The following is a 13,525-nucleotide window of genomic DNA, read 5'->3' as shown; positions in this document are numbered from 1 at the left end:
TGAAAGATGCGTAAGCAGGAGGATCACACACATACAGAAAGTCTCATAGATCACTGTACTAGGTGTCTAAGAGGCTTAGAGTAGTCAGATATTTAAAAGGGCCAGAGAAGAGTTGAACTATCTAAATGATCAGTTTTGAAAGGAACAATATGCTTCAGCTTCCAGTATGCAAGCATCCAAATGGAATATGATATGTACACAAAATTCAAATTTGGTTTTATGTTGATAATTTTAATACTGATAATTGTCAAAGCTGTGGTAGATGCTTACTTTCCCTTTTTTGTTTTTTAAATCACTGTGGTTCGGACTGTGGTTGTTGCAGAGTTAAGCAGGATGTCCCTACCTGTTTGACACCAAGATTAAAAATAACCACAGAATGTAATGATACTGGGAAGAGACTGTGGGACTATACCTGATTTTTGAAAAGGCTCTTTGTTTTGCTACATGTCACCACTAAATGTCATCTCACATTTAGAGCTATAACACTGGCAAGAGGAAAGATTTCACAAAGCAGTAAACAATTCCCAGGTCTGATCATCCCTTCCACTCCTTCTCTTTCACAGATGACAGTTCTGCCAGAAGGCTCTTAACAGTGTTCTCTGAAGTGTATTTTAGCATGTCCAAACCCAGCATCTCTGTGTCTTGAGATTTTGGCATAAGCAACCTTGTTTTTCCACAAAGGAAAATGAGACATGGAGATTTAGTTGTTCTGTTTACAAAAATGTTTTAAAAAAGGAATCTGAGGTAAGATACAGATATGGGTATTTTTAGGTTTCTCTTACTTGATGCAAAGCACAGCGACAAATTTTATGGAACCTAATGGGCCCAATGTCCTCAACAGTTGTGGATTATTTCCTGCAGCTGGTAGAAATAGTTGTAGGCCTAAATTTTATATCTTGAACACAGAGTCTTTCAAATCAAAATCTTAGCTCTCTGCATCCTGATCACCCTCACTGCATTTTGTACTTTCACTGCTCAAGAAATGGCTTTGTGCTTTTGTGCTTAGAACCAATGAAACTTAACGGAGTTTTCAGAGAGTGCCTTGATTCTGTGCTCAGGCTTCATGCTCATTTACATGATGGATATATTAAATCCAAGGAAAATCACAAATTTAAAACTCTTTAATTGCTAAGCAGAACAACTCTCAAAGATATCTTAAAGATATTCACGGCCTTTGCAGTTTGGGAAGGCTGGGTATCCCATCAGCTTCCCTTGGTGGCTGGAACACATGTCGCCAGCTGGATGTCCCTGGCTGAGGGAACAAGTTCTGCCTCCACTTTCTGTAAGGCTGGGTAAGCTATTTGTCTGAGGGACATCTTGGCATCTGCAAATAAACAGTGCTTTCAGGAAAGCCCGTATGTATACAGTCTTAGGCGTTTACACAAGGACAGGATGCTTCTGAACAAAATGCTAAATTTAGACTGAAAGTTTTCTATCTCCAAAAATTTAATGATGTTCAAAATAAACCTTTTTTTTCTTGCTCCAAACCATTTTGAAATCTGTCCTCACAAACTCCTAAAATCTATGGACTTTCTCCTTGATTTCTCCTATGATTTTCTCCTTGAGCAAAGCAACATGAATATTTCAATAAGAACTAAAGAAAAGGTAAATGGCAAATAGAACAAACCTTTTTTTTTTTTTTTTTTTTGTTCATCTGAGGTGGTCTTCACAGAATCACTGGCTGAGTTGGGCAGGACCCTCTAGGTCCATCTGGCCCAACCGCACCTCAAGTAGGGACACCCAGAGCAGGGTGCCCAGGACCATGTCTAAGCAGCTTTCTGTTGAACACAAAGGTAACCAGGGGTCTTTGAGCTAATTCCAGGGTAAACTGGAAGACAGTGAAGTGCTTTCTAAGAAAATCACACTGGTGCCAAACTATTGAAAAACAAACAAACAAACAAGTCATTATATGTACTAGGAACCAGCACATATATATTACATACAAAGCAGAGAAGACTGTTTTCTTTCAAGAGAACATATATTTTTCATTTTCTCGCTGCACTACAGTTTTTATTTTCTCACAAAAGCTTTCTAGTTGATGTAGCAAAATAACAGTATATTACCATGCATATTGTAATACATACATTATGACATTTTATAGGAGGAAAAACAGATGTTGCAGATGCAGGAAGAGGATAGGAACAGGTAAACAGGGAGAACTTCAGTATTAGTTACTGAGAGAGGGCTCTTTGAAGCTCTCATTGTTGTGTCATCAAAGTTCACACTGACAAGGCATTGCTTTTGAAGTAATTCAGAATACAAATATTTGGCATGCAATTAACGATTTTGAAATCTTATCCTCTATTATAAGAATGTAACCACAGAAATTGCGCATTTCTCTTTGACCAGGAAACAGCTCAGGCACATGTGTGGCTTGAAAAGTAGAGGAAGGTGTAAAGCTCACAGCATGAAAGACATAATTTTGAAGCTGTAATGGGGAAAGAACTGTGTACAACCTCTATAACTAGTTTTACTAATACTTCTGTATGACCCTTCCCTCATCTTATTGCTGGATAGAGCATGCCCTAGTCCCCAGCACAAACTTCCTTGGTTTCGGTCTCTACACAAGCACACAAAGCAGAATTTCTTGATATTTCTTGGGTATGAAAACAATGTACCAATGTACCACAGGGTTGTTTTGGGTGTTTTTTTTTTTTTTAGTTTTGTTTGTTTGTTTGTTTTTGGTTTTTTTGGTTTTTATTCCCTTTCATCCTGCTGAAGCCATTGCTGGATATTTCGGGTGTTATTTATAAGATTTCATATGAATATAGTCATTCTGGCTGCAGAAATTCAACACTTTCTCCTTTCACATGCTAATGCAGATATAAACCAGTAAGATAATGTCTTCTTTGCATAAATTAAAGGAAAGGAAATGAATCAAGAGTAAATTGTTGTTTCCACATTTGAAGGCTGAGAGCAGTGCATTTACTTTCCAAAATAATCATTATAAAAATATAAAATCACTATGCACTCCTCATTATAAGAAAGCCAACTAGTACAAATCCAGTTTTCTAGCCAGTATCTTAGAGCAAGATTTCATCAAGTCTGTCACCAAGAGAAGAAACTGTAGAAATTACAAATAATATTCCTGTTACTGTGTAGCTTCTTTTTAAAAGAGTAGTTTTTCTAAGTATATACTTAATGGGTTATCTCAGCAGCCAATGTAGCATTTCATTTCTGAATGTTCAAGCCATCTGTACATTTATGCCTCAGGCAGCAGCTGTAATTTCATTAGACAGAAAATAAGTTGGGTTTGCTGTCACTGATAGCTGGGAATAGTTCTAAAAAAAGTAAATGTACAAGCTGTCCTTTAATAAATGTATCTGTGTGGTGGAGAGGGTAGAATTAACCTGGCAGATGACACGAAAAATTCACCAATTATTTTTGGCTAAGGCAAAGCCTTTGCTACCCTGACTATTTTCAGTTTTAAGTCTCTGAATATTGCAAATTTTGACACTGTATCTTCTTAAACAAGATTCTTTGGAGCAAAATTTAACTGGTATGGTGACCAGAGTGAATGGGGGTAGCGTGGTGCCTACCTCCACTAAGAAGGTACAAACTTTTAGGCCCAAGTAATGTGGAAAAGAGAGTAGCAGAGCACTTCTCACCTCCAAATTTCCAAGTTGCTCCTGAGAGGGCACTTAGCTCAGATTTGCTCACTGTAGCTTAAGCAGGAAGTGCAATAGGATTTTTTACAGCTACACTGTGTTATTGACTGGTGAGGCCATGCCTCGTTCAAATCCTCATGCCTTTTGTCTCAGAAAACATTATTTATCAGAGAAATCTTACTTCTTCCAGATTTAATTCCCTTGCTCATTCTAATAAGCCATTATGAAGATCTGCTCTTGTGTTCTCGGAGATGATGAACATAAACTTCATCTCACTGAAGAAACTATGCACTTTCCCCATAACAACTCTACAGCACAGATAACTTCTAATTAAAATTAATTACATTTATTAAATCTAAGATGTAAAAATATTTTTTTGAAAAGATCCAAACTCAATTATTTTACTGCTAGTATCACTTAATGATATTACTAGACATAGCACAGAATTTCACAAAGTATTCTTAAGGTATGTGGACATGACTCCAGTCTTTGAAGAAATCGTTTGCTGTTTGTATTTTGTGATGCCAGACTTTTAGAAAAGGCATTGTATGCAGGGGAGTTTGCTTTCTACTTTCATGTCTGTAATAGGAATTTAACTCCTGAGAATTAAAGGTTCCCTGTGAAGTAGGCATTGCAAAGCAAGATAACATTCCTGAGGGAAAAAAAGGATTCCCTCCATCTGGTTTCATGACCTCTATCTAAGTCCTAGGCAGTAACATGCATACAATAAATAGTGCCGAAATATCCATGCTCTGTATCAGTGATTTCTTTTTTGGTGGGAGCGTGGACCTTTAGGCCCCTCATAATCTGATGCTACTCAGAAAAGAAGGCCTAATATAAAGTTTAATTGCTGGTAAAGCCTATAGTAAATATTTGTGATGTTTTCAACTCCCTTCCCACAGTTTTGTACAACTGCAGCAACCTCAAGTTTCAAATGGAGATGCAGAAGCAGTGTCATTGAGATAAGTTTAATGTTATGTGCCTTACAAAGCTCTGGAGGAGCATTGTCCAGCCATGTTTTTCCTATCTGAAAAGGACACACCCTGGGTGTAAAATTTGTTTGTTTCCCAGAGGAAAGGTGCTAAAACAAAAGGCCTCATTTTGCTATGGAACCATAGAAGCTGCATCCTTCCCACACTCTGTTTACCCAGATAATTAATTATACAGCTACGTGCTCACCTCTGTCCTGACATATTACTAAAGGAAGAATGAAAATACAGCCAAGTAAATCCCAGCTCAGTGAAGCACTGAAGTTTTAATGCTTAGTCAATTAAGACTTCAGAGTAAAATGAATTAGATGATCAGTGTTCTGCAGGGTACAACTGAAAGGATCTGGTGAAAACTATGACTCTAAATTATAAAAAATAATACAATCCTTTGTATAAAAACAAGCATCAGACAACAGTCCTGCTTTTGAGATGTGAAAAGAAAAAAAAATATATCTGTAGGTAGTCTCCATATTTGCCTTATCACTGTAATTCATCAATGAGCACAGAGTGTTGCTTTCCCATTCTAGAGAGCAGTCCTTCGTATGTATCTTGTATTGGAAGGGCTCTCACCACTGCAAAGGGAGTGTAAGCTGTGCTGAGACGTGGTAAGTTTCTGTGATGGACATTTTCCATACAGGGAGCTTAGATTATTACATTCTCATTTTTATAGAACACTTGACACCATTTCTGCATTAACTGATGTGCTGATGTACTCATGTACTTGGAAGTTCTCCTGAGCTGTCAGGTTTAAGAAAAATGGGAAGTACATCAGTAGTCCAAAAATGCTTTTTGTGAGCCATTGTTGTTTACATTGGACTACTCACTCCAGGGGTTATTTTGGAATGTGCTTTGCATTGGGTTTTGAGGTTTTTTTTTCAGTAGAGAAACTCCAGTTAATATTTACATTCAATACACACACACACACACACACACACACATATATATATATTAATATATATAAAGAGAAAAAGCCAAAACCACTTGTGTATTTATCCAAGATGCATTTCATTGTTATGTGTTCAGTTCTTTATCCTGCTGTATCTCTTTGTTTAAGATTTGAGACTAATACATGTGGTATGGGTCACTGAGGGATTACATTTGTCCTCCTTTTTCCACCTCACTCCTCTCTAAAGAAAATGAAAATAAATGGAAGTTGTGTTGCTTTGATAAAGGGCCCAGTCTTCAGTAAATGGCAGAATAGTATGAGATAGACCCAGCTATCCACAGAGTTGTGTTGGAACAGAAGACTTTGAAAAACAGTGAAAGAAAGGATTAAAATAATTTTCTCAGGAAAAATAAATTATTTTAAATACCATGAAAATATTTAACATCCCACTTCTTCATCAGGAAGAGATCTCTTTAATGCACAAGCAGGAAGATGATTATATGCTGTTTAGTAGCAGTAGTATGGGAGTCAGTAGGCTGAGATTTGCTGCAGTTGTCGTTTTGCTGAGCTGCTGTTAATAAATTCTGTTATCTTAGCAGATACCATTTCTGATTCCCCGTGAAATAATTTTAAGTGTGAATAATTTTCATATGCCAATGGCAACATGCTGCTAGCTATATTAACTTGTGTATATTAGACCTATTTTAAGTAAAAGCATAAGTACTGATTGCTTGCAATCAAAATGATGCAAAAAGTCATTTCTATATAATTACAGAAAGCTGATGATTGAATCTCTACTCTAAACTGAATGCTTCAAACTTGTACTTAAGAGACTAAAAACTTAGAAAATGCAAGGGTTAAACTCATTACATTGCTGCTTCGCTCAACATTTCTCATGGTGCAAAGGACTGATTTCCATAGCACATAAGAAGGAACACAACATCTCTGCAGCCCACACTTAAGAAGCATGCAAGGCTCATGTTTGCAGTATACAAATACATCTTCTCTGCTTCACCATCATTTATATTTGACTCAACTAAATAAAATTTACTAAAACATTGAACAAGTTTGTTCTCATTCATACTATGGAGAGGAGGAAAAAAAAAAAAAAAAAAAAAAAAGACTAGGAATTGGACTGAAATATTGTTTCTTTCTGTGTCCTCCTTCACTAGGAGACAGAAAATATCTTGGTCAGATCAGAGGGTCAGGGTCAGAGTATGCTTTTATTTCAGCATGATCCATTTAAACTTGGGGGAAGGGTTTTGCTTTCAAATGGATTTTTAACACAGACCACAGAGAGGCTATTCTGCAGTTCAAATTAACAAGGACATGCTTTCCAAATTGTACTCTGAATGGGATCTGGCTTTAGTGGGGAAGAGAGGTTTGCTGCTCCCACAGCAAGGACTTATGAAACACTTTAATAAACAGTAAGGCTTTCTCTGAAGAGAGCGCCTTGACAACCAGTATGCAGTATTCAGATATATGCATAATACATTCAGACTGAACAGCCGTTGTATTCTGAGAATCTACGGCAGACCAGTGGATGAAATATGAAATCCTTATTTGCACAGCTATGCTTTTTTTTTTTTTTTTTTTTTTTTTTTTTGGAGTGGTCTTTCCCATAGTATTTTCACAAGGGACTTTAATCAATGCCAGCCATGTTTTCTCCTTTCTTCTAGTCCCATGGGGTTTTTTTTCACCCATTAATTAACAAGGGATCTTGTGTGGGGAAAATGTTATCTTGTTATACCTTGCAAAGAAACTTTCTCTAAGTCAGAAAGATTACGCTGTTACTAATTGCTCTCAAAATCTTATCTACCACAGTTTTCACTTGTTCCAGTTACCAAAACGTTTCTCTTGGAAAACATTTGAGTATAGAAACTATAGCTTCTTGAAAAGCTCTACAAAAACCTAGCTCTTGATACGTGAGAGATAATTTAGACAATCATAAATAAGTCTTACCAGATCTCTATACCCAAATACCCGAAGTCTGACAACTGATGAGACACATAAGGCTCAAAAAAGCTGGAAAGGAGTATCAGACCTTCTGGATACAACATAGACTTGATGGTGAGCCAGTTTACTTTTTCAAGTCCCAGGATGAACTATAACAGAAGATGTTGCTCTCTGTATCTGTATGCTCCTTTAATGAAAGTACAAATTTTCTGTTTTGTTTGCTTGCATGGCGGCTTAACAATGTAGAGACTCTTTTGGAGTTTGGTTCCAGATTTCATGACTCACTGATGGTGACTTTTTCATTTTGTTTTCCAAACTGTCTCATTGTTTACTTCCAAAATTTCCATTGACTTCAGAGGAAGTAGGATGGCGCCAATGAGGTTCTTGCAGCTTAAGAAATCTGTCCAAATTTGTCACTAGCTTGAAGAATTTGGTTTAAGAAGCCCTTTTATATGTGGGCTAATTGCTGTGGTAATGAATACAGCCATTTGTATGTACCAAGATATTTTAGCTTCTGCTCACATTATAATTATATGTATTAACTTACATCACAGATTAAATTAAAATGCTTTCTTCTTAACTCTTTAATTAATAACCCCCATTAATAAGCTGTAAAACACTGTTCAAAGTAAAACTAAAACAAATTTTACAAAGACCACTTGTAACAGCATGTTATATACACTATATATAACACTATATATATATATTGCTGGATTTCAGATAATGCCCCAGGGACTTCATTTGGGTGGTAAAGTAATTCTGCATGATGAGTAATAAACAAACAGTTCTACACCCAATTCTATTTTATTCCCACTGAGCCGAGATTCCTTATGCAAGTAGTTCCACTTCAGTATTTAGGCATGCAGTTAATCCTAGCTATTTATATGGCTAGATACCACACCCTGAAACAAAGGATACAGTATCAGTTCATGTGTATTAAAAAAATAAAAAATTAAAAAAAAAAAAACAAAAAAAACCATTAAATGTAAAGAAAAAAAAAAAAAGGAAATAAAATAGACGCTATATTTGTGACTCAGACTCCAGTGTTGTTACACTTTCCAATTAAAAGCTAAAATCCACATAAGATGTTAATACTTTTTACTTTCTCCATTTGAAGGAGCGTTCATAAAATTCAAATACCTGTTTTCTGAAATGCATATTTTTTAATAAGTGGGTTATCATTGATGCTTTTGTATTTTATCTAAGGATATTTTGTATTCTAATTGTGCACTAGTTTTAACAAAGCCTTTTTTTCTGTTATGCATAACTGACTGAATATTAAGTGTTGCTCTATATTGTCTTTGAGTAGTACATGTTTAGTAATATTAACCAGTTCAACTTTTATTTACTTATTTTTTCACCCCTGGGAAAAATACATTATCAAAGCCTGCTTGTTTTACTCTTGTTGCTAGTGAAAATCATAGGATCCATAGGATATTCAGAGCTGTGGGATGCAGTTATATTGCAGAAACAGAGTATCCTAAAATCCTGTCCTATTTTGCAACTTTAATAAGAGAATTGTTGCTGTGTATTTTTAATTATTATTTTTACTTACTGTTCTTTCTGGCCACCCACTCCAAAAGACTACAGTGGAAAATCTAGAAAGATTTGCTTTATTAGCATTTTAACTGAAAACAGAGTTTGGCAGCTAATCTCCTCCTAAATATCTAAACATCAACAACTACTCTGCTTCCCCTCTGGAGCAAAAACTATGCTGTACTCTAGACAGCAAAACACAGAATGTGAAATATGTATGCATACATTTTGATATGTGCATACTCTGGCAAGGCTTCTTAGAAAGTACAACTGCAGCTCAAGTTCAATGAAAACCTGAATACTATACTCCAAGAGATTTATCTACTTTTTTTTAGGGGTCAGATTTTCAGCCCCCTATATGAGCTAATTCATCAGAATTACTAGTGAGATTTGGTTATCCTCCAGCTTTGACTGATGCTGCTCCAAACTGAGTCCACTGAGTCAGAATCCCTGAAGGAAACACACTGCTTCTTCCATCATAACCTGACTGCACTATATCTGTGGGTGGAAAATATGGTCAACCTCACTTCACATAAATATTTAGGAATCATAAAAAGTGCTGTATGTGAAGATAGTTTCCAAACATTTCATAAGGTACTCATGCATACATGACTACCCTGCCAGTATACACCGATAAACAGCAGTCTCAAAGGGTCCTGCTACAAATTGCCTTTTATTGGGAACACTTTTTTCAGAGTTCAGTTCAGCTAAATCAAGAATTAAGAAAAAACGATCTCTGGCTGCTCTCAACCGCTTTAAAAATTGAATTTAGAAATCATTTGCAGCTGTGGCTGGCATTGTTTTGGCTCCACATTTTGACTGAATGCTACCATCTTGTCTTGGTTGGTCTTAAGCAACTGTTTCCCTTACTTCAAGGTCCAGCTATCCAATTTTTAAATTATCGTCTTTTATGACCACAATCAATACTTTGAGCCATAGTAGACACACTAATCAACATTAACAAAGAAGTGTATAAGTAAACAAATGGTTGTGAGCAAGTGCAATTTAAAAGCAGAACACAACTATATAAAAGGAAGGATGTGTTGTGCCTTTAGAAAAATTCCCACAGGAATAAATTTCTCATTGCTCCTTTATGTTCCAATGTAGCAGAAACATTATGAAAAAGAGAAAGTAAACTAATGGTTCTCCACTTCTGGACGGGCACTGTTTCCACAGCAGGATTCTCCAGTAAGGTCTGCCCTTGTCATTCAACAAATCATCTAAATGGGCCAAGGAAGATGACAGCTGTAAGGTACATTTCTTGGTTTTATATCTACCCAATTGCCTGTTTGAATACTGTCCTGAAGCTTTTGTAACTTAACTTACCCAGTGCTGGTTGCATCTGACTTTTGGAAAGTTCAAAGCATAGACTATGAATTGTAAAAAAGGGATTATTATTATTATTATTATTATTATTATTATTATTATTATTATTATTATTATTATTATTATTATTGTTTTGCTCTTAAGTGTGAACTGTAGTTGAATATAGAGAAATTTTTTCTTCTCCATTTCTGCTTTTTTGTTGAATTCACTGGGAATGGCAGAATTTCAGTATCTCCCCCTCTTCCCCCTCCCCCCAAAAAATATCTTAAGTCACTTAAGCTGTTGCAATTCAGATTCATGTTGTCAGAGTTCATTAATTCAAATTAGTGTAATAAATTGTACATTTTGGATTTAGCCCAAGGGAGCCTTTAAAGTCTTTTTTGCCTACGGATTCCTCAGATGCTAACTATTACAGTATTTTCCTGTAAAGTAGTCTATGAATAGAATGGCAATGAGGAGGGCTTGACAAGAAACAGAAGTATGTAACACAAAACACCAAAATACTCACATTCCTCTTTACCTCTGCTAATAGCTTTTCTTTTTTTCTATGCCCTAGAAAGTAGAACTCTATAGCAGGCACCCAAAGCCTGTTATGAGCCTCTTTGCAAGGGAAGCTGTTGCTTCATTTAGTATGGAGAACAGATACTTTTTTCCCCCCACACCCTCAGATATAGCCATAAATCTCAGCAGAATGCATCAACTCCAGCTCACTGTGCCACAGGGCCAACTTTTTCATTTTCTTGGTTTCTTTGAAGTCCATTTGATCAGAGGAGGGAAGTGATTTGGGACATAGCTGTGCCCTGTGATGGAACTCATTTTTTTTAGAGTTCTGAAAACATCCTCAGAGTGTGAACACTGCTATTCTGTTTACATTAGACAGCATTCATTCTTTTGAAGAAGCCACTAATGTCTTGAATGATCTATTCTGAACATATTTTATTTTTTTCTTTAAAGAAAAAAGTGCAAGGCATGAAATGATTTGTTTTCTGTACCTACATCACTGCACAGTGATGCTGTCAGTCCCACTAGCAATATTTTATGATGACGTTCTGTAAAACATTTAAGTCTATATGCAGGAACATGAAGCTTTCCTATACTAAAGTAATAATGACATGAAAACCAACCACAAGTGTATAGTTAAATGTAATGGACTGTAGTAGTTTTATTTCCTGCAGATTTAGGGGAGTGTTACAGAAATAAACTCCCTATCATATGATCTGAGGACTAATGAAGCAGAACAACTGAGACTAGGAGAGATGCACAGACCCTGAACAACTAGAAGTCCATAAATAGGCACCCAGGTAGATGCTCGCTACCTTCTAACATCCTACTTCAACCAGCAACAAGAGGGCACAAAGTAGCATGTGACTGTGGACAACCCCACTGTATTCCCTGTCCTGGCAATCACACAATTCATTTAACTACTAACACAGTTTTTAGCACATTATCCTCATGTAGGCGCATCCAGATAGAAAGATGATGGGAAAGATTTTTTCAGTGACTCAGGTTATCTGTATGCTTAATGAGGGGGAAAGATCTGCCTTCCTTCACATAAATAAATAACCACCATGTGCCTAAAATTCTGTTAAAATTATAAATATTTAATATGAAGATGTTTTAAGGCAGATGGTTTATCTAAAAATAAAAATAAATGCTATTTCATTTCAGTGAGAAGTAAAAACATATCTGAAGACATTAAAATGGAAAAGAAAATTCCTTAGTGAAGCTGCTTCAATTAGAATGGCATCAAAAATCTCATTACTTTATCTCAAGTTAAGTAAGCATGATGTCACCCTAGCAGAGTGGTTTTAATTTGTTCAATATACTCAGGATGATTTATATCTCAATATTTCTGGCAAAGACACTTCAGAGAGTTAACTATCTTTCCTGAAAGACTTTTGTTGACTGAACTGAGGTGAAGAGTGTCTACGTGTATGTTCAATAAATGTTTAAATTGGTTACTCCTAAGCTTCTCCAACTTGAATTTGATTCTAGTGCTGTCATTTTTTTAAAGAAGGCCTTTTAACTTTTTTTCTTCTGACTGCATGTTCTATTCACTGTTCTGTTCTGGTAGAAATTTACAGGATGGAACTTACAGGATGAACTAAGAACACTGTTGAACTTTGTTGATCCCACAGTAGTAGGTACTCAGCTGCAATTTGCTATTGCTTCTGACACAGCAGTGCAACTCTTTATCAGAAGGGTCTTTTAAAATTTTCTTAGTTTTTTTCTGATTTTTTTTTTTCTAGTAATCTTACTGAGCAGCCCCACATGCTGTTGTTCTAGTGTAATGAGAATGAGGTTTCTCAACAGATTAAACCGATCTAAACCAGCTTTGCCATAATCCTCCCTCTCTCTTTCTCTGGTGTTCTCTTCTTATGCTGGCACTGATGATTCCCAGTGACTCAGAGCTGGTTCAAAGGACTTAAAAGAAACATATTAGGGCTTTCTGTTAGAGTTTCAGAGCTAGCACAAGGTTGGTGGTGGGGAGCCAAAGCAAAATATTAAATTGCAATTATGTATGTGCTCAGATTGGCTTAATTGGTCACAGAATTGAAACCTGAGGGTATGGCAGACACTAACATGGAGGATAGAAGCTGACAGGGCAGAAGAGGAAACTGGAAGCTTCTAAAGCTGGCTTTTACAGCAATGCCAGTGTCCTGAGTAATTTCACCCACAGTGTTAAGACTGGCAGAGATGGAGCCCAGAGTCACCCACAACATGTTCTGTTACAGTTGGGTCCCCTCCATGTCCCCATGATATCGGCTGTAGAAGAAGCAGAAGACCAACAGATTTTCCACAGGTAAGAGACTGTCCTCTGAAGAGAATTTCTATGGGTTGTGTTCAGGTAGGGAGAGAACCTAAAAGCTCTCCTAAGTAGCATAGTTACTGAAGACACCACCTGCTATATCACCTCACTAACTGAGCTGCTATCTTCCACTCTTTTCATCCTCAGTATATTAATAAGTATTAAATGCTAGCCCTGTTAGTTGAACTCTTTCTTCAGATGATCTTTCTGAGACAGTTTTTGTGCTTTTTGCAAGCAGAGCTGTAGATCAGAACATTCTGGATGCACATCCACCCAGTAAGGGCTACTCATGCTCATGCAGAAAAAAGAACACTTGAACCTACAAGGACAACGTCATGTATGATGAATGGAGGATGACTATGAAGTCCCTTGGCAGACATAGGTTCAGGGTTGGAAGGGTTTCTTGGAAAACTCT

The sequence above is a fragment of the Coturnix japonica genome, chromosome 2 (genome assembly GCF_054131305.1).
Source record: "Coturnix japonica strain WE chromosome 2, WE-NBRP24, whole genome shotgun sequence".
Classification (NCBI taxonomy): Eukaryota; Metazoa; Chordata; class Aves; order Galliformes; family Phasianidae; genus Coturnix; species Coturnix japonica.
The sequence above is the reverse complement of the archived record's forward strand: the minus strand, read 5'-3'. Positions refer to the sequence as shown.